Below are 19,370 nucleotides of genomic sequence, written 5' to 3' on the forward strand. Positions count from 1 at the left end.
CAAATTAATGACCAAAAGGGAGCACTTTGTACAAAACAAGATTTTTTTTTGGGTAAAGAAATCTATCTTTCATTTACAAAAGTCCAGAGCCAAGTTGCTTTAATTTGACAACAGAATGGGGGGTTTCAGGCATGAGACAAAGAATGGTCAACAAACAATTACTTCTGTTGCACCAGGAATACAAACAAATGAAAATAATGTAGGCACCTACAGCAGGTGAGCTTTAACCAAACATCCTATAGTAGCAAATCAATGAACATCTATCCCCAGTGGAATACTTTGCCAAGCCACTGTCAGTTGAGTACACTTTCTTTTTCCTTTCTTTTAATATATTTTGTCTTCTTCTATTGCCCTTGTATGAGTTTTAGGGGTTCAGTGTACTTTACATTGCTGCTGCTGACAGACTGACTTGTTTCTAGGGGTGGGGGAAAGATTCTGCACCGCTGGTGGAGAAACGTAGAGTTCTGCAGGTGAAACTCTGCCAAAAGTGAGTATTTTCATCCCCATACCTGTTTTTTGAACACTAGAATGCCTCCCAGTGAGATTTCTCTATTTGAAGGGCAGAAAGAAGAAGCATGCTCTGGTGTGCCGCATGGTGCTGTTCGCACTGGGGGGTTGGGGGAGCGAGGGCTTGCCCCGGTCTCCCCCCGGGCATATCGGGCGTGGGTGGTACAATCCACCTCACGGCACCCGATTGGTCAAGTTAGGGCATGGGGGGGTCTAAGGTTGAGGGCTTTACATAGAGAGGGCTGGCTGTGGGCAGCCTCTTTGGTCATTTTGCCACACCCAAGGCTGTTTTGCTGTGGGAAATTGTTTTGTGTAGGTAGGCCTTAGACTTTAGTGTGTAATCAGTTTTTAGCCTTTGTGTTAGAGATTGTGTTGTAGTTATGGCGAATTCGGAGAAGGTGCTTCAGGCGTTGAGAATGTTGCAGGAGGAAGGCAGGGAGGATTTATTACAGGAAGGTGTTTTAGGAAAGGAGGGAGTAGGTGTAAAACGGCCTAGGAAGCCGTCATCTGAGGGCGTGGCAGCAGCAGTTATTGCTTGCTCGCCACCGGTGACAGGGAAGAAATGCCGGCAAAAAAACGCTATGGGGCGGCGGTATGCGCAGGCTGTGGCTGTCAATGAGGAAGCAGAAGTTTTAATTAATCAGGATTTACCTGTTTCAGGTGGTGTCAGGCGGGGCGGGTCGCGGCTTGCGCGGCGGGCGGGAGCCTCATTAAGGCAGCAAGTGGCCTCTCAAGGGAGAGGCGCTGCCAAAAGGGGTGCAGTGGCACCATGTAACCGCTAGGGGGCAGAGGCGCGGTGGTTTGCGCATGCACCTGCTATGAGGAAGAAGGCGGGACGCGTGGCAGAACAAGCTCCACTCTCCTCGCAAAATAAAGGCAAGCGAGGAGAGGGAGTTTTAGAGGAAAGTACCCGGGCAGGGACTATCAAGATGGCGGCGTGCATTGGGGATCGGCAAGAGACGATCCTTATTCTTTCTGATTCGGAAGGGGACGACCCCGTGGGCATTAGGGGCATAAAAAGTTCAGTCACGGAGTGAGATTTAGCAGGGAGGGGGGAGCATAGCATGTTTGTTCAATGGATTCCTAGGCTGGTTAGCCCCATGCTGCACAAGGTGCAGCAGTGGGGAGTAGAGAATAGGACACTTGTGCAGACAGGTTTGGTGGAAGTTAGTAATAAAGGGGAGTGTAGGCTAGATGAGGTAACGTTTGAGGAGGTGCAGTTGGGTGATAGTTATGGTAGAGGGCAGGTTAGTGGAGTTTTTGGGAATATTAGTAGTGATCAGGGTGTGCCAAGGTATGGTAAGGCGCTTGCTTTGGGCGGGCAAGAAGAGCACTTGTCAGAGGCAAGGCAGGGGCGTCCTGCTTTCATCTCAGGACACACGGTGGGGGTTAGTACACCCGTAAGACACCTGCAAGAAGAGAAGGTGAGACCCGGAGTGGCTCACCCGACATCTAATAATAATATGAATCATGATGAGCCTTCTACTAGCCAGAGCGCTGGTGGGTTTAATTGGGATATGGGTTTTGAGGAAACCCTGGATTTTGATGATGACAATGAGATGGCTATGGCTGGGGCTGATTTAGTGGATGTAGGTGGGCAAGGAAATAACCAGTCTCGGAGTTTTTATATTTTACAGGGTCAGAAGAGAGCGGCGGTCCGGAGCGATCGTCGAGTTGGTGAAAGGATTGCATCCGATTCAGCAGGGAATCTTCCTAGAGGTGAGGAAAGAGGTGGTATGTCTGAACGTGAAGGGAGGGGTGATGGGGGGTGAGGTCAAATGGGGCAAGGGCGAGGGTGCAGGATATGGGAATGCATACAGGTAATGCTAGCAATGAGGTGGGGACTTCCAAGGTAGGCGATTCAGAGGTTAGTGTGTCGGCAAATAAGGCAGAAACGGTGAGTGCTGCTCAGGACCAAGGTAAAGACAGTAAAGCGGATTCATCTGGGGGGAGTGTGAAGAATAAAAAGCTGCCTTACATGGGAGTGTCGATGCCTTTGGGGGCGCCTCTCACTCAATCTTTGAAGGATAAGATTTGTAAAGGGGAGTTTATTGATGTGTTCAAATTGTTGCACATGGAGATTCAAGCTAAAGAGGGGTCAAAGGAAGAAGAATGGGAATTGGCCAGGAGGCCAAAAGTGCCAACTACCATTGAGAATTGGACGTCGGCATTTCTTATATACGCTAGTGTATATTGCAAATGCTTTCCAGAAAGGAGTGTGGCTTTATTGAAATACATGGATATTGTGCGTAGGGCCCAGATGGATTATGGAGGTTTTGAATGGTTTCGTTATGATGAGGAATTTAGAACTCGCATGGCGATTTATCCTGAAAAAGAATGGGGGGAAATTGATAATGAATTATGGATGCAATGGTTGAGGTCAGGTAGGAATGCGCCGGTAATGCATATGGCTAGTGGTTTACGTTTGCAGTATAAGCCCTTTCAGGGCCGTCCCGCCCAATTTGGGGTGGGGAGTAGTTCAAGAGGAGCGTTACCACAGAATGGAGCCTGCTGGGCGTTTAATAGCGGAGGGTGCACGAGGCAGCAGTGTAAATTTAGGCATGATTGCTCCAGTTGTGGGGGCAGGCATCCGGTTTTCCAATGTTTTGGGGGCATGCATTGGGGAGGACAGGGACAGCAAGGGCGGGGTAAGGACAGTGGTAGGGTTTTCACGCAGTTTGTTGTTGGAAAAGGACCCTACTCCTATTCATTTGGAGGTTTTGTGTTTTTGGTTGCAAGGTTATCCAAGGGAGTTAGAGGCTAAAACTCTGGAGTGGGGATTTAAAGTTGGTTTTAGGTTGTGTTATCAAGGTCCAAGAGCTCGGAGATGGGCCAGGAACTTAAAGTAAACCTTAGATTATCCAGAAGTGGTGAGAACAAAGTTGGAAAAGGAAGTTTTGCTGGGAAGAATTGTTGGCCCATTTCATAGTTGGCCATTGGAACATTTTACCATTTCCCCATTAGGAGTAGTACCGAAAAAGCAGAAGGGTGAGTTTAGATTGATTCATCATTTATCTTGGCCTGTGGGTGCTTCCATCAACGATTTTATTGCCACGGAGGATTCAGTTGTTCATTATGCTTCCTTGGAAGAAGCTGTTGCTTTGGTAAAACACCGTGGAAAGGGTGCATTGATGGCAAAGTCAGATATTCAGTCTGCATTTAGGCTTCTCCCTGTTCATCCAGAGGATTTCTCTTTGTTGGGAATTCAGTTTGATGGAGCCATTTACGTAGATAGGATGTTGCCGATGGGTTGTTCCGTTTCTTGTTCACTTTTTGAGACGTTCAGTTCTTTTTTGCAGTGGTATTTTCAGTGTAGGACAGGTCATAAGTTGGTTACGCATTATTTAGACAAATTTTTCTTTGTGGATGTGTCAGGATCTTCTGATTGTGAGGAGGCGTTACGTGGTTTTCAGAGAGTCATGTTGGAGCTGGGGGTTCCTTTGGCGCCGGAGAAGACTGAGGGTCCAACTACTTGTTCGAGCTTTTTGGGGATCAAATTGGATTCGCAAAGGATGGAAATCAGGTTGTCGTTAGACAAAGTACATTTGTTGATTGGCTTGTTGGAAGAGGCGGTAAGTAAGCCTAAATTGGAATTGAGGCAGCTTCAATGTTTGCTGGGCCACTTGAATTTCGCTTGCAAGGTGGTGAGAGTAGGTAGGGCTTTTTGTTGGAGATTGGGTGTTTCGATAAAGGGTGCTGTCTTACCTCACCATCATGTTCGTTTACGGGCAAGCGTTCATGAGGACTTGAGGATGTGGATTGTGTTTTTGCGAGATTTCAATGGAGTCACTATGTTGGTGGATGATGTTGAATGGTTTTGGCAAGTACAAATTTTTTCTGATGCTGCAGGTGCTCACGGATTCGGCCTTTTTTGGGATGGGCATTGGGCTGCGGAAGCATGGCCGTCGGCCTGAAAGGAGGTTCATCATAGCATTGCCTTTTTGGAGTTCTTCCCATTAGTGGTAGCGCTGTCTATTTGGGGGCACGCATTGGCAAACAGGAATGTAATTTTCAATGTGGACAATCAGACAGTTGTGAATTTGGTTAATGGTCAAAAGGCCAAAGATGAAAAGGTTTTGCGTCTGTTGCGATTATTCTTGTTGAAGTGTTTGCAATTCAATATTATGTTCAAAGCCCGGTATGTTCCAGGTGTCCATAATGATATTGCTGATGCGTTATCTCGTTTCCAGTGGCGGAGATTCCATGATCTTGCACCGGGAGCAGACGTTTTGAAGACACCAGTTGCAGGGACTTTATGGGATTTGGGAATTTGAGGATGTTGGAGCTGATTCAGCATTCTTTAGCTCCCTAAACGAGGAAGTTTTAGCCTCAGGGGCAGTTAGAAGAGTACAGGGGGACGTAGTCATCAAACAGAGAAGGGAAGATGCGGTATGTTTTATTATGAAACAAGTTGAGTTGGGTTTGTCTGCGGTAAGTATTTCAGGTAAGTTGTCTGGCATTGCATTTTATGGTAAGTATTTTTGGGGTTATGACCCAGTGGAAGGGGAGATTTGTAGAAGGATTCTTGCTGGTTGGGCTAGGGTGGGAGGTGCACGGCGTTGTAGGCGGCACCCTATAACATCACAGCTCTTAAGAGATATTATTTTGGTGTTGAAGGATGTTTGTTTTTCGCAATGGGAGGGGCAGTTGATGGCTCTGTGCATGTCATGGCTTTTCCATGGTGCTTTTAGAGTTTCTGAGTTGTTAGGTCTGAGAGGTAGAGAGGGTATTTTGTTTTCTGAAGTTAAGGAGCGTCAAGGTTTATTGTATGTGTGGTTACGGGCTTCCAAGACGGATCAGTTAGGGAGGGGCAGGGAGGTAGTATTGAGAGGGTCACAATTTCCTGAAGGGCCAGTTCTTTGTTGGAGGATGTTTGCAGGTAGGTTGCCAGCGGGCGCGCGGCTGGTATTTACACCCGAGGATGGTTCTTGTTTACGTTCTCATCAGCTGCTGTCGGTTTTAAAGATGTGTTTAAACCATTTGGGTTTAGATTCCAGCCAGTATGATACTCATTCTTTTAGAATTGGGGCTGCCTCAGAGGCTCGGCAGCAAGGGTTATCGGACAGGGCAATAATGGAGCTAGGTCATTGGAAATCGCAGTGCTTTAGGCGTTATGTTCGGCCATGTTTGTTTGAGAATTGCTGATTGTCGAATGTTAGTTGATTGATAGGTAATATTTTCTTTTTGTGTTTTGTTCCAGGTTGTGTCGCTGGCCCCCGTGGATCAACGTCCTCGGTTTGGATAGTGGGGCATTCGTTTGTGCATTGGGCGGAGAAGCAGGCTGCAGAGAGGCATTTTGGAAGGCAGTTGGGCCTGGATGGGGCCAGAATTAGGGTGTCATGGTTTGGGAAAAGTGGCATGAGATGGGGGGAATTATTGTTCGTTCTTTCAAAGACCTGTTCTATTAAAGCAGTCTTTTAACCCCATTTTTGAGTGTTGGTGGTTTGTGCAGCCTTGCACCCGATGATTTTACAGTGCAGAAGAATCTCTGGGCAGGAAAAAATCAGCATTAGAAGCACAACAGGCCTGAGTTCCGCCAGCTTATGGAACTCTGTGAAATATCACATACATTTTTTGTAACCCCTTTCAGTGAAACTCTATGAGTTCCACCCATTCCCTACTTGTTTCTCTCGGCTCAGGTTCTAGGCACAGATTTTCACGGTTGCAGTCAAAATGAGGCTCTTACATACGTTTTTCTCTTAACATTGTACTTAGACAGGAGCACAGAATGTGAGTTATTTTGTCTGTTTTTAAGTCCTGATTTCCCTCTCAAATATTTTAATTCTGTGACACTAGCGGCTTCACATCTGATCTGTACATATGTGAGGTTTAGGATGTGGTCATTTTGTGATGCAGGTAGGGGAATAAAGGAAGCCCCTACAGCACAGGGGAGTGTTCAGGAGGCCTCAATCCTTCTGAATGGTCCCATTCAGTTCATGATAAATGAATATCTGTGAGGTACGGGAGACTCAGGGCCCCTTCATCATTTACAATTAAGCAACTGAAGTCAGGCTGCCTCACTTGAACTTATCTTCGCACCTCAGCTCGCTCTATGTTTTCTTCTTTTTCACCACGCATGTTTTTTTCAATTGACTATCCCTTTTACCTTCGTTGTTCCAAGCCTGGATGTTCTACTGTCTGAAGTGTTTCCTGTACGAAGGGCATGTTTCTATGCAGAAAGGGGAATCTTGTTCTTTATTTTTAGGACAGTTATGTGAAATGCTGAGTTTATATTCTTCTTTACTGAATATCAAGCAGAGTTATACAAAGAATAGGTGCATGATTAAGATTTCAGTGATAATGGAAAAAACCTTCAATTTGTGGAGGAAGTGTTAAATCCTTGGGTAGAGAATTCTCTTCCGTGAAGACTCCCTTGCGTAAATACTACTGTCATATTGATAGTATTGTACAGGTATTTCTAACAGCAAATTATCCCATGGTAGACCCTGATCGAGACATTAACAATATCTCCACAAATCCAAAGCTAAATCCGTGCCAATGTTTTCATCAATTAAAATCTGGAGGCATATTTTTCTTAATGCCCAACATATTGTGATTAAGAGACTCAGGGGCTGATTTAGCTTGTCTGCCGAAATATAAATCCCATTATAGTTATGGGATTTATATTTCAACAGACGGGCTATCTGTCACCTTTGTGATGGAGTAACCAGCTCACCGAACTTTAAATCAGACCCTCAGATTGGATTCAACTGAAAATAAAGAAAAGTTTGGGTCAGCTTATACTCCTGACCATAAGAATCCTTTAAAGTCCAGAATTTATACATACGATTTATTTCAGGAAAAAAACATTCCAGGAGATTAAAGGGAAAAATCAATCACAGAAAGGGAACTTGACTACTGATGATGTGCAAACAGCTTGGTATTGTAAAAATAAGGACAAATGTTTCCTTCCATTAGTAAACAATTTACATTTTGCACACTACTACAGAGTTATGTAGATTAACCAGTTGAGTTTGGAGAATGGAATGAAAACATCAGTTATTTCTCACACCGATTTTAGACACAACTACAACTTGCATCGCAGATTACAAGTACACCAAGTTTGGAATGAAGCTAGTTCTTTGTCCAGAAAGATCTCTTTTTGAGATTTGATGCAAATCCATTCAATAGGGTTTTGAAATTTTAAAGGAAAAAGGAACATAGATATCTAGGAACTTGGATTCTTAGTTGATCCGATAAATCTCATGTTGAGATTTGACAGGCTGCTATACTTCAACTAGGAAGTGCTGGCAGCAATTTTTGGACTCAGCTTCAGCTGAGTCCCAAAATAATAGTAAAAAAGAAAAGAGAAGAGAAGAGAAGGGGGCAGGGTAGGAATCCCTTCACTCCCAGGCCAGGGCCAAGAGGCATTTATTTGTTAATTTTTGCAGTGAAAATTGCTGAGGAGCCACAAACCTCTGCAAAAATGTTTTTAAAAAGTGCATTCCCCTACGCATGTTTATAATTGAGTCCCTTAGGTGGGCAGGGTCCTGGGGGCTAATGTGATCAATATTTTGGCCCAAGGAACTGCCACCTCCCTGGGGACAGGCCAATGTTAAAGTAAGTATCACTAGAAAAAACAAAGGTTACAGGAACGTTATAATTAGGTTCTGAATTTACCATAGACATCAGAAATTCATCAGTTATAGTTACCTGAGCTAACTATAACTTAAGCCCCCCATAATGCACTGTTTATGACCTCACATAGTATATCACTCATGACATGATCAGTAACATCACTGATGACATCACTGATGGCATCATCCCATGATTATGAGTGCTTTCTAAACATTACTGAGTGTTAATCGTAAATGCTAAGGTAAGTGAATGTGGAAGTGACTGTATGGGTGACTGAGTGGGTGTGCAAGTAGTGTATAGAAGAGTGAGTGGGTTTGTGAGAGACTATATGCATAAGTGAGCAGGTGTCTGAATTCTTCTAAGGATGAGTGAGTTTATGTGTTAGTGGGTGTATGAGTAAGTGAGTGACTGTGTGAGTATCTGTATGAGTGAGTGAGTGGGTGTGTAAGTGGCTATAATTGTGAATGAGAGGGTGAATGAGTGGCTGTATGGGGAGTGTGTGGGTGTGTTAGGGGCTGTAAACGGTGAGTGAGAGGGTGCAAGAGTGGCTAAATGAGTGATTGAGCAGTTACACAAGTGTCTGTGTGGGTGAGTGATAGGGTAGATAAAGGCATGTATAGGTGCATCAATGAGTGTGTAAGTGTCTATATGGATGAGTGAGTGATTGTGTAAGTTGTTGTATGGGTGAGTGAATGCTTGTCAATCAATCACTCAATATTTGTAAAGCGCGGCTATTCACCCGTGAGGGTCACAAGGTGCTGGGGGAGGGAAAGAGCCTCATCCGAAGAGCCACGTCTTGAGGTTCTTCCTGATTATGGTGAGCGATGTGCTTTGTCTGAGGTGCAGGCGGAGATTGTTCCAGCTCTTTGCTGCAGTGTCAGTGAAAGATCGTCCTCCGGCAGTGGTTTTGCGGAAGCAAGGGACGGTGGCCAGGGTCATCTGGGCAGAGAGGAGGGATTTGGCAGGGGTGTGGAAGGAGACACATGGTTCAGGTAGGCTAGTCCTGCGTTGTGTATGGCCTTGTTTGTGTGGGTGAAAAATTTGAAGGTGATTCGCTTCTCGACCGGTAGCAAGACCGGTAACCAGTGGAGGGTCCTCAGGTGTTGGGAGATGTGTTATCGGTGAGGGAGGTCCAAAATGAGTCTGGTGGTTGCATTCTGGATGAGTTGAAGTTTTTTGATGTTCCTAGTTGAGTGCTGGCACAGAGGGTGTTGCCATAATCGAGCTTGCTAGTGACTAAGGCATGGATGACTGTCCTGCAACAGTCTGCTGGGATCCATCTGAAGATTTTCTGAAGTTTGCAGAGTGTGTGCCAGCAGGAGGAGGTGACAAAGTTTACCTGGCAGGTTATGGATAGGGAGGAGTCGAGGATGATTCCTAAGTTGCGGGCGTGCTCGGTTGGTGCAGGGGGGGTGCTGAGGGATGTGGGCCACCAGGAGTCGTCCCAAGCTGAGGTGGCATTTCTGAAGATGAAGAGCTCCATCTTGTCAGAGTTAAGCTTGAGGCAGCTTTCTCTCATCTAGGTGGTGATGGCTTCCATTCCTGAGTGTAAGTTCCTTTTGCCTGTGTCTGGGTTTTCGGCAAGGGAAATGATGAGTTGTGTGTCATCGGCATATGACATGATGTTTATACTGTGGCTTCTGACAATGGCAGCAAGAGGGGCCATGTATAAGTTGAACAGTGTGGGACTCAGTGATGATCCTTGGGGGACTCCGCAGTTGACCCCTGTGGGTCTGGAAGTGTAGGGTGGTCGTCTGACCCTCTGCGTCCTCCTGGAGAAGAAGGAGTGGATCCATAATAGGGCTCTTCTGCGGATTCCTATGTCATGTAGTCTGGTGTGCAGAGTGCTGTGGGAGACTGTGTTGAAAGCTGCTGAGAGGTCGAGGAGTATGAGTGCTGCGGTGTGGCCGTGGTCTAGTAGTAATCGGATGTCGTCGGTAGTTGCCAGAAGTTTTGTCTCTGTGCTGTGATTGGTGCGGAAGCCCGACTGAGAGTTGTTCAGGGAGTTGCTGGCCTCAATGAAATTCGGTAATTGTGCATTGATTGCTTTTGTTGAGTATTTGCCGGGGTAGGTTAGCAGTGAGATGGGCCGGAAATTATTTAGTTCTGATGGGTCGATCGAAGGTTCCCTGCTGTGAGAGTGGGTGTGACAGTGTATCCCTGGTCTATATATATATATATATTCTGGCATCAGATTACTCCATAAGTACTGAAATGGTTCAAACCAATCCAGAAAAAGCGTAATCTGTGGAACAGGGTCTAGCTTCGTGCCAAATTTGGTGTAATTCCTTTCAGCAGTTTGGGCTGTAGGCATGTATAAAGACACTATCGAAAGATGAATGGGGAAAAAGTGTTTTCAGACCCCCCTTTTTTGTCAAGCGCCACTTGACAGATCACTCCAAAACTTTCAAAGCAGCAAATGAACTGACCAAAGTAAACATTTTGAGCATTTTGTGAGGATTCATCAAGTGGTGCCAAAGTTATTGGCAAAACAAAAAATGCTCTTGCTATGGAAACTAGGTCCTAACTATAACAACCTAATGGGGACCGCCACTAGGCAATATATATATTTACGGAGACTGGATGCTGGGCCTGGATAACAGGACACATGAATCAACAGATACAACACATACAGCTTATAATAATTGGGTTTTGGAAATGCCAGAAAAGGCATATGTTGTTTTACAGTCTTCTCTATCAAAGAGGTAGACATATGTCTTATAAAATACAACTACAAGGACAAATTTGATTAAGATATAACAGAGGGAAGAGACTAAGAAAGAACAGATCCATCCAAAAACCAATATGTCAGAGATGCAAGGAAGCATCGTTTTCGTCACAGAGAAAAATAAGTTGCAAAATAACTGGATTTACTTTTTACCACTCATACCCATTACCTTATCTGCAAACAAAACACCCTCAGTATTCGAGGAGGTACTGCAATTCCATGCCAAAGAAGCAGTAGTGTAGATTCATTTCAATACCCAGGTTCCTGAGCAACATATTCTTGATGAAGTTCAAAGTACATCACAAGCCAATATTCTGCCAGGGTATATAAAAGGCTTCTTATTCTTTGCAGAGTCACATAATTAGAATGGTGTCGAGCCTACAGCTTGAAGAATTCTTGTCAGTGAAATTATTGAAGCACTATGAACATTACCGTTCAAACATTTATTTTCAACCTACCTTATCTGATAAGTGATTCCCCAAAGACAATTTCTAGTGCACTTTCAATTCTTCTCGCTCCTCTTTAGTGAATCGTTTTATAGCATTCGGTGTTTAATCTATAAAAGACAAAAATGAACACTCATCAGTAAGGACACATAGGAGGATTCAGTACACTGACATTTAGCTTTCTGTGACGGAGCACTAAGTGACATGGCACTAAAAGAACAAACCTCGTCTAATGTGACAAAAGCCCTGACTGCACAGAAGGATGACGATAAAATAACAGAACAGAATAATAGAACATGTTAGAAAATAGTTTTTTTCCACTCCAGTGGTGAATGTATACGTTTGTTAGCACATCAGACCTTAATAAGTAAACTTACAAGGGGACGCGTATAGGTGGATGAACATTTTGACTCATTCAGGATGTTCTTACCATAGCTCCAGAACAGAAACAATAATCAATAAACAATAATCAATAATCATTAGTCAATTCAATAATCAATGGAGTCAGTAAATTGCACACACTATGACTTTTCAGCCATGAATAACCACACCTTTAGTATTAGTATAGTATGTTTATTTCCCTATTATTAACAATACTAAAGTCATGTAGAATAATCTCCAAGTCAAATCAAACACAATTAATAATATTTGTTAACCAAAAAGACGCAAGAAACATGATCTAATCAAAGCTTGAATCACAATGCATTCTAAAGTATCAGCACAAATATTTAGTAAAATCAATTTCAATAATACTGCATAATCCATAGAGTTCAGCAAAATAATTTGTCAAGCATTTATCTCTGAAAATTGTCATTCCTCATGTGAATAGCCTCAACTAACACAGATTAGCATCAGCATGTGGGGCTTCATGCAAAACAATTTAGAACACAAATTTAGAAAACATCTAGGTAAGGAAAACTATTAAGACAGCTCAGTTGGTACCTGTTGGAAATGGGGTTTTTGGTTGGCAGTCAGGTTACCCTCTGTCCAAGCAAGAACCCTCACTCTAGTCAGGGTAAGTCACACACAATCCAAAATTAGCCTGTGCCCACCCTCTGGTAGCTTGGCACAAGCAGTCAGGCTTAACTTAGAAGGCAATGTGTAAAGTATTTGTGCAATAAATCAAACAATACCACCATATAGCACCACAAAAATACACCACACATTGTTTAGAAAAATATATAATATTTATCAGGATAATTGTAGGTCAAAACGAATAAAGTTGCAATGTGAATTTGTAAAGATATCACTGAAAAGTGATATAAAGGGGGTCATTCTGACTCCCGCCGGCCGCGGTATCCGCAGGGCCGGCAGGAGCCGCCAGAATACCGCTGCGCGGTCACAAGACCGCCGCGGGTATTCTGGGTTTCCCGCTGGGCTGGCGGGCGACCGCCAGAAGGCCGCCCGCCAGCCCAGCGGGAAACACCCTTCCACAAGGATGCCGGCTCCGAATGGAGCCGGCGGAGTGGAAGGGGTGCGACGGGTGCAGTTGCACCCGTCGCGATTTTCAGTGTCTGCATGGCAGACACTGAAAATCATGGTGGGGCCCTGTTACGGGGGCCAAAACCGCCAGGAACAGGATGGCGGTATGGGGGTCGGAATCCCCATGGAGGATTCCCCAGGGCAGCGGAAAACCGGCGGTACACCGTCAGTTTTCCGTTTCTGACCGCGGCTGTACCGCCGCGGTCAGAATGCCCTTGGGAGCACCGCCAGCCTGTTGGCGGTGCTCCCGTGGTCCCCGGCCCTGGCGGTCCATGACTGCCAGGGTCAGAATGACCGCCAAAGTGTCTTAAGTCTTTAAAAGGCAAACAAAGTCTCTTTCAAGCACAAAGTACCTGGTTTGGAGTGGAAAATCTCCACAGAGGGCCGCAGAAGAAGAGATACGTGGAAAAATGGTGTGTGCGTCGATTTCTCCCCAGCACACACGGACTTGCGTCGTTATTTTTCACGCGTGGAAGTCGAGCGTTGTTTTCTGGCACGCGGGCAGTCTCTTTCTGTGGATCGCGGGGATTACCAGATGTCCCGGGTCTGTGCGTGTATTCTCCTGCTTGTTTTCCAGCTGTGCGTCATTCGGCGGTGCTGTGCGTCGAAGTTTCGCTCTCACGGCAGGCGTTTCGTCGAATTCTCCTCTGGAGGTCGGGCGCCGCTGTCCTTGCGAGGCTGTGCGTCGAAGTTCCGGTCGTCCCGAAGGCGTCGCGTCGATCAGCGTCGGTGTGCAGCGTTTTTCTTGCCACGGAACAAGCTGTGCGTCGAAAATTTTGGCGCGTGAAGCGTCCAAGTGAAAAAGAGAAGTCTTTTTGGTCCTGAGACTTCAGGGAACAGGAGGCAAGCTCTATCCAAGCCCTTGGAGAGCACTTTCACACCCAGACAAGAGTTCAGCAAGGCAGCAGGCCAACAGCAAGGTAGCAGTCCTTTGTAGAAAGCAGACAGGTGAGTCCTTTGAGCAGCCAGGCAGTTCTTCTTGGCAGGATGTAGTTTCTGGTTCAGGTTTGTTCTCCAGCAAGTGTCTGATGAGGTAGGGCAGAGGCCCTGTTTTATACCCAAATGTGCCTTTGAAGTGGGGGAGACTTCAAAGAGTGGCTAAGAAGTGCACCAGGTCCCCTTTCAGTTCAATCCTGTCTCCCAGGGTCCCAGTAGGGGGTGTGGCAGTCCTTTGTGTGAGAGCAGGCCCTCCACCCTCCCAGCCCAGGAAGACCCATTCAAAATGCAGATGTATGCAAGTGAGGCTGAGTACCCTGTGTTTGGGGTGTGTCTGAGTGAATGCACAAGGAGCTGTCAACCAAGCCCAGCCAGACGTGGATTGTAAGGCACAGAAAGATTTAAGTGCAAAGAAATGCTCACTTTCTAAAAGTGGCATTTCTAGAATAGTAATATTAAATCTGACTTCACCAGTCAGCAGGATTTTGTATTACCATTCTGGCCATACTAAATATGACCTTCCTGCTCCTTTCAGATCAGCAGCTGCCACTTCAACAATGTATGAGGGCAGCCCCAATGTTAGCCTATGAAGGGATCAGGCCTCCCAGTAGTGTAACAATGAAATTAGGAGTTTTACACTACCAAGACATATAACTACACAGGTACATGTCCTGCCTTTTACCCACACAGCACCCTGCTCTAGGGGTTACCTAGGACACACATTAGGGGTGACTTATATGTAGAAAAAGGGGACTTCTAGGCTTGGCAAGTACTTTTAAATGCCAAGTCTAAGTGGCAGTGAAACTGCACACACAGGCCTTGCAATGGCAGGCCTGAGACAAGGTTAAGGAGGCTACTTAAGTGGGTGGCACAACCAGTGCTGCAGGCCCACTAGTAGCATTTAATCTACAGGCCCTAGCCACATATAGTGCACATTACTAGGGACTTATAAGTAAATTAAATAGTCCAATCAGGTATGATCCAAAGTTACCATGTTTAAAAAGGGAGAGAGCATATGCACTTTAGCACTGGTTAGCAGTGGTAAAGTGTGCAGAGTCTAAAGGCCAGCAAAACAGGGTCCAAAAAGTGGAGGGAGGCAGGCAAAAAGTTAGGGGTGACCACCCTAAGGCATGTCAGGTCTAACAGAATCTAGAAAGGAAAGGCATAAAAATGCAACTCAGTCACATTGTCATATCTACCTATCCACAGTATGGGTCAGCAAGCAGAATCAGTTTTAGTCCTCAGGTCATCAATTGATCAGCAAAGCATCTGGCTCTCAGTCAGAGAGTATGTGCCCAGTGACAGAATCTCGAGTCTCTTCTTTGCAATATTGCAGTAATTCCCTAAAATCTACATAATGGTCTGAGATCTTTTCCCTCGGTCACGTTGTTATATCAGAGTCACCCAAACTATCCCCTAATTTCCCATTGGTCAATTAATTGTACATTATTACTCTGTCCAGTGAACGTTCTATACCAAATCTATGAATTCTAATATTCAACACTTCACATGTCATTGATTGGTCTGCTTTATAATGTTCTCGTCATCTGGCTCGTCAGGTATCGAATTTGTTGCATCTTATTCTCCCATCAGTGTTTTCATTGTTCATGTCCTGTGAAAGAACCTCTAGCACACATTACACACATCTCAATACATTTTAAAGACACCGTCTCCAGTTAGTCGGCTCTCATTGAAAGCTTCTGCTAAGCTTTTTAACAAGACAATTAGCATTTCACTGTTAGTTCACTTTGTCAGCATTTTTATTAAATGCTAAGAAATACAGGTTCTGAATGAGTCCTGGCAAACTAGGCTTAGGCACTCACTAAGTTAAGGCCTACAATTAATAAGCTAAAACATACTTCATAACCCTTAATATGACATATTACTACATTAATCTAATACATTTTCAATATTTCATAAGTATTAATCATTATTTAGTGCATTTCGTGAACACTGGTGGCCATTCTTCGAGGTCACAATTTCAAAAGTGTACATTGTTATTCATTATCTACATAAGTCATTATTCAAAATACGTAAACACTCATTAATAATTTCTAATTAAGACATCTGCTTCAGCACATTCATTGTTTAAGTTTGAATGTTGAAGCAGAATCTATGAAAGCTAACAATGGCAGGTAACTACAGCATTGTGCTCCACACTAATATTGCAAATTAATTTGTCATCAAAGCAAAGTCGCTAATGGCAACGAGACAGGACGTCACTGTTTTGGTTTCCTTTGATAAATGTGGCCGTGCCTATTAATAAATAGCCCCATTCTGAAAGAGAATATAAAAGGAAGGAGAAGAAGAAGGAGACGTAGCAGAGAGTAATCGTGAAAGGGCACAGAAAAGAAACAAATATATTGCCGTCATCAAGATGGGATACTTCATGGTAATTGAAGCAAGACTTTCTGACAAAGCACGTGCTTATATATCTATGTAAAATGAACACGCGTCTAAATTATAAAGATATTGCAGGTCACTGATGAATAACGTGATTATAAGAGTAATGAGGTTGCAAGTCAAGTGCCTTTAACTCTCAGGTGAGTTGCCATATCCATATAGTCAACAGTTGGGCACATTTTAGTCTTGCTATGAAAATGGCCTACCTAATAGAGCAGTGGTCAATTGTGTAAACCACATCCATTTAGTATCAAAAACAAATCTCTGCTTTTTATATCAGCATATTTATAAATAGCAAAATGCTGCCTAAATAATTTAGAATTTTGCAAACAGTCAACTATCCAATGAGCACACTTCTTGCACAATATGATGCCTCTATTGCAGTCTCTTCTGCAGACAGTGTCCTATGCTCAGATAGATGGACAACACCCCGCTGTCTGTGTGAGCTCCCTGTCCACTCCGCGTTTCTAAGACCTTTTCTATTTTTCAAACTGCCCTTATGTTACTTATGCATTTGATACATGCATGGATCACCACCAATCGACACTCCACTAGATATTACTCAATAATTCATTAGAAGGCCCAATATTGTCTTGCTCATAATCCTTTTAAGGCATTGCACCCCTGTCTTTTGTTGCTTTCTCTGATATCTTTCTTTGCATTTTACAGACTATAAAATGCATAATATTATAAATATAGCAGGCTTAGCCCTTCTTCATACACCCGTTAAAAGTAGAAGTGAAACATAGAAATACAAGAATCCTACGCAACAACATTCACACAATTTATGCTTCAGAATAACCGCAACACATATATGCACACCCACTTTCCAACTGTCCTTCTCCAACAGGCCGTAGTACAGATGCAACTGGTCTTTAGGACGTGGGTCCCTTGCTCACTGTGGCACTGGACAAAAGCTATCCTGGCTGATGAAGGGGGATAACCTGAAAGTCCCAGGGTGCTTGTTTCCGGTCCATGGAGGACCTGGCCTGGCAGTTCGGGTTGGATTGTTCCCATGGGGAGGAGGGTCAAGAATGATTTGCATGTGGCTCTATCCAAACAGGGGTGGCATGATCAGCAAAAGAACAATAGATTCAACCCAGATCGGTGACTGGTTTGTAAGTGTCTGAAAAGTTTCTGCACTGTCCATCATCTTTTAGTGTTGCTAAAGTAGCACTAAGTGGCTAGGGTATGTCAGATGTGGGTCCCTTGTTCACTGTGCCACTGGATTCAAGCTAGCCTTGCTGATGAGTTTTAGCACTGCATCTACCATCCTTTTGTGTTGCTAAAGTCCGATTTTATGTCACAATTTTGAAAATTTCACTTTTAGCTAAACCTGCATCCTGGGTTACACAACTAGGTGTAGCTGGCAGTTGGTCTTTGAGTATTGCTCCCATACAGTGAGACAAAAGGGATGTTGGCAGGATGGTTCCCTTTAGACTTGATAGGGAGGCAGATCTGTTGTCTACCAATGGCTCTGTTGAGCTCACTCACAAAAGGTTGGACACTAGCCTTTGGTGTCCCCTAAACAGGCTAGGGCCAGGGCAGGAAGACAGGAAAGTCCAAGTACCTGTGGGTTGGAAACCTCCACAACCTTCTTCTGCTTCGAAGTAAAATCCTTTGACCCTGAATCCCAGTACTTCAGTACACCTTCGGTCCTGTGGGTAGTACAAAAGAAGGACTGCTGTGCTGCACTGCTGCAAGTAGGACTGCCACTTTGCTGCCCTGCTACCCTGCTGCTCTACTGCCTGCTGCCCATGCTTGCTTCGAAGGAAGACTGGACCTGCACCCTTCATCCCTGGCTGACTTACTGCCTGGGCCTGCAACTGGACCTGCAACTGGATGTGCCTGAGCCCTGCTTGTCTCTGTTGGAGTAAGTTTCTGAACCTTAAGAGGTTCCCCTCAGATCCTGGACCTTTGCTGTGGCATCAGTTGAGATCTCTCCCCAAGAAATTTAGAAATCCTGAAGTTTTGGGTCTTTGTGACCATAAAAAGGCCTTTTTGCACCAAGAGCTTCCTACCACATGGTGCCACCTCCCAACAGGAAGCTCCGGTGAATCCAATACTTTGGGCTATAGAGACCATTAATGACTGTCAGAAACATGAGTTCCGCACTTCGCGCTACAGCATCAACAGCCTGCAGTGCCAGCAAATATGTACCTCCAGCAGTGAGCATGCATGTCACCCAACAGGATCTTCATCCAACAGCGACACCGAGCCTGCTCTTCGTGCCAAATAAACAACCAACCACAATGCTCTCCCGGCTACTCATGTCCCCTCCGCCACGAATAGAACTGTTTCTGGTGGACTTTTTAAGGTAATTATTTCAATAGGATAACCTGGTCCCTGTATTTGGTCTGCACTCCATCGCAGTTGGCCTGAACGTGTGACTTTCACACGGACTCACACGAGCAGATGACCGCGGCTGCCTCTTTGAACTTTTAACTGCTATACTTTCCTTAAATTTGTAGAATTTCATAACACCAGTTTGGCTGATTGGCTTTTTATTGTTTTGGTCTGAAATCATTTACTACATTTTTCTCTATCATTCTAATTTGGTGTGGGATTTTCCTTTTTCCTGTGTTGGTTCTTCACTTTATTACTGTTTGAAATGATGCATAAATACTTTAAACATTGCCCCTAAGTAAAGCCTGACTGGTTTGTGCCAAAATACCAAAAGGCTGAGCACAGGTTAATTTCGGGTTTGCTTGTGCCTCACTTTGACAGGAATTGTGATTGCTGCTTGAGTATGGTTTCACACCCCCAAACAGTTTTCTACACACTATGGGGGTGATTCTAACCCTGGCGGTCGGTGATAAAGCGGCGGCCAACCCGCCAACAGGCTGGCGGTCCAAAAAATGGAATTCTGACCCTGGCGGGAACCGCCAACACAGCCCGCCACATTAACACTCCGCCCGCCGCGGCGGTACAGACAAACAGCGCGGCGGTCACCGCCAACAGGCAGGCGGCAGACAATGTACCGCCCACAGTATCATAACTCACCAATCCGCCACCTTTTCCGGGGCGGGAGCCCCGCCGATAAAAACACGGCGGAAACAGACTACGAATGGGAAAACGCTCACCTCTACGCACTCCACGAGGAAGGAGGACAGCATGGAACCCGAATTAAACATACTACCTGCTCTCGTCTACCTGCTCATCTACCACGAGTACGAACGCCGGCGCAGATGACAACGGGAGTACTGCACCTACGACACACAGGAGGGGGGAGGAGGAAAGCTTACAGGCACACACATATGCGACCCCCACCCCCCCCAAACTATGTACAC

At 45.0% G+C, this 19,370-nt stretch overlaps 1 protein-coding gene across 2 annotated transcripts in view; it reads right to left on the minus strand.

Annotated features, from left to right (window-relative positions):
* The window catches only part of HTR2C (5-hydroxytryptamine receptor 2C), a 3,940,131-nt gene that overhangs the window by 3,429,785 nt on the left and 490,976 nt on the right, over window positions 1–19,370 (minus strand). For both annotated transcript variants that reach the window (XM_069206051.1, XM_069206060.1), the window contains exon 2: window positions 11,272–11,369. The gene's annotated coding sequence lies outside the window, so the exon portion shown is untranslated. The remainder of the gene's footprint in view (window positions 1–11,271; window positions 11,370–19,370) is intronic.

Source organism: Pleurodeles waltl, chromosome 2_1 (assembly GCF_031143425.1).
Source record: "Pleurodeles waltl isolate 20211129_DDA chromosome 2_1, aPleWal1.hap1.20221129, whole genome shotgun sequence".
Lineage (NCBI taxonomy): Eukaryota > Metazoa > Chordata > Amphibia > Caudata > Salamandridae > Pleurodeles > Pleurodeles waltl.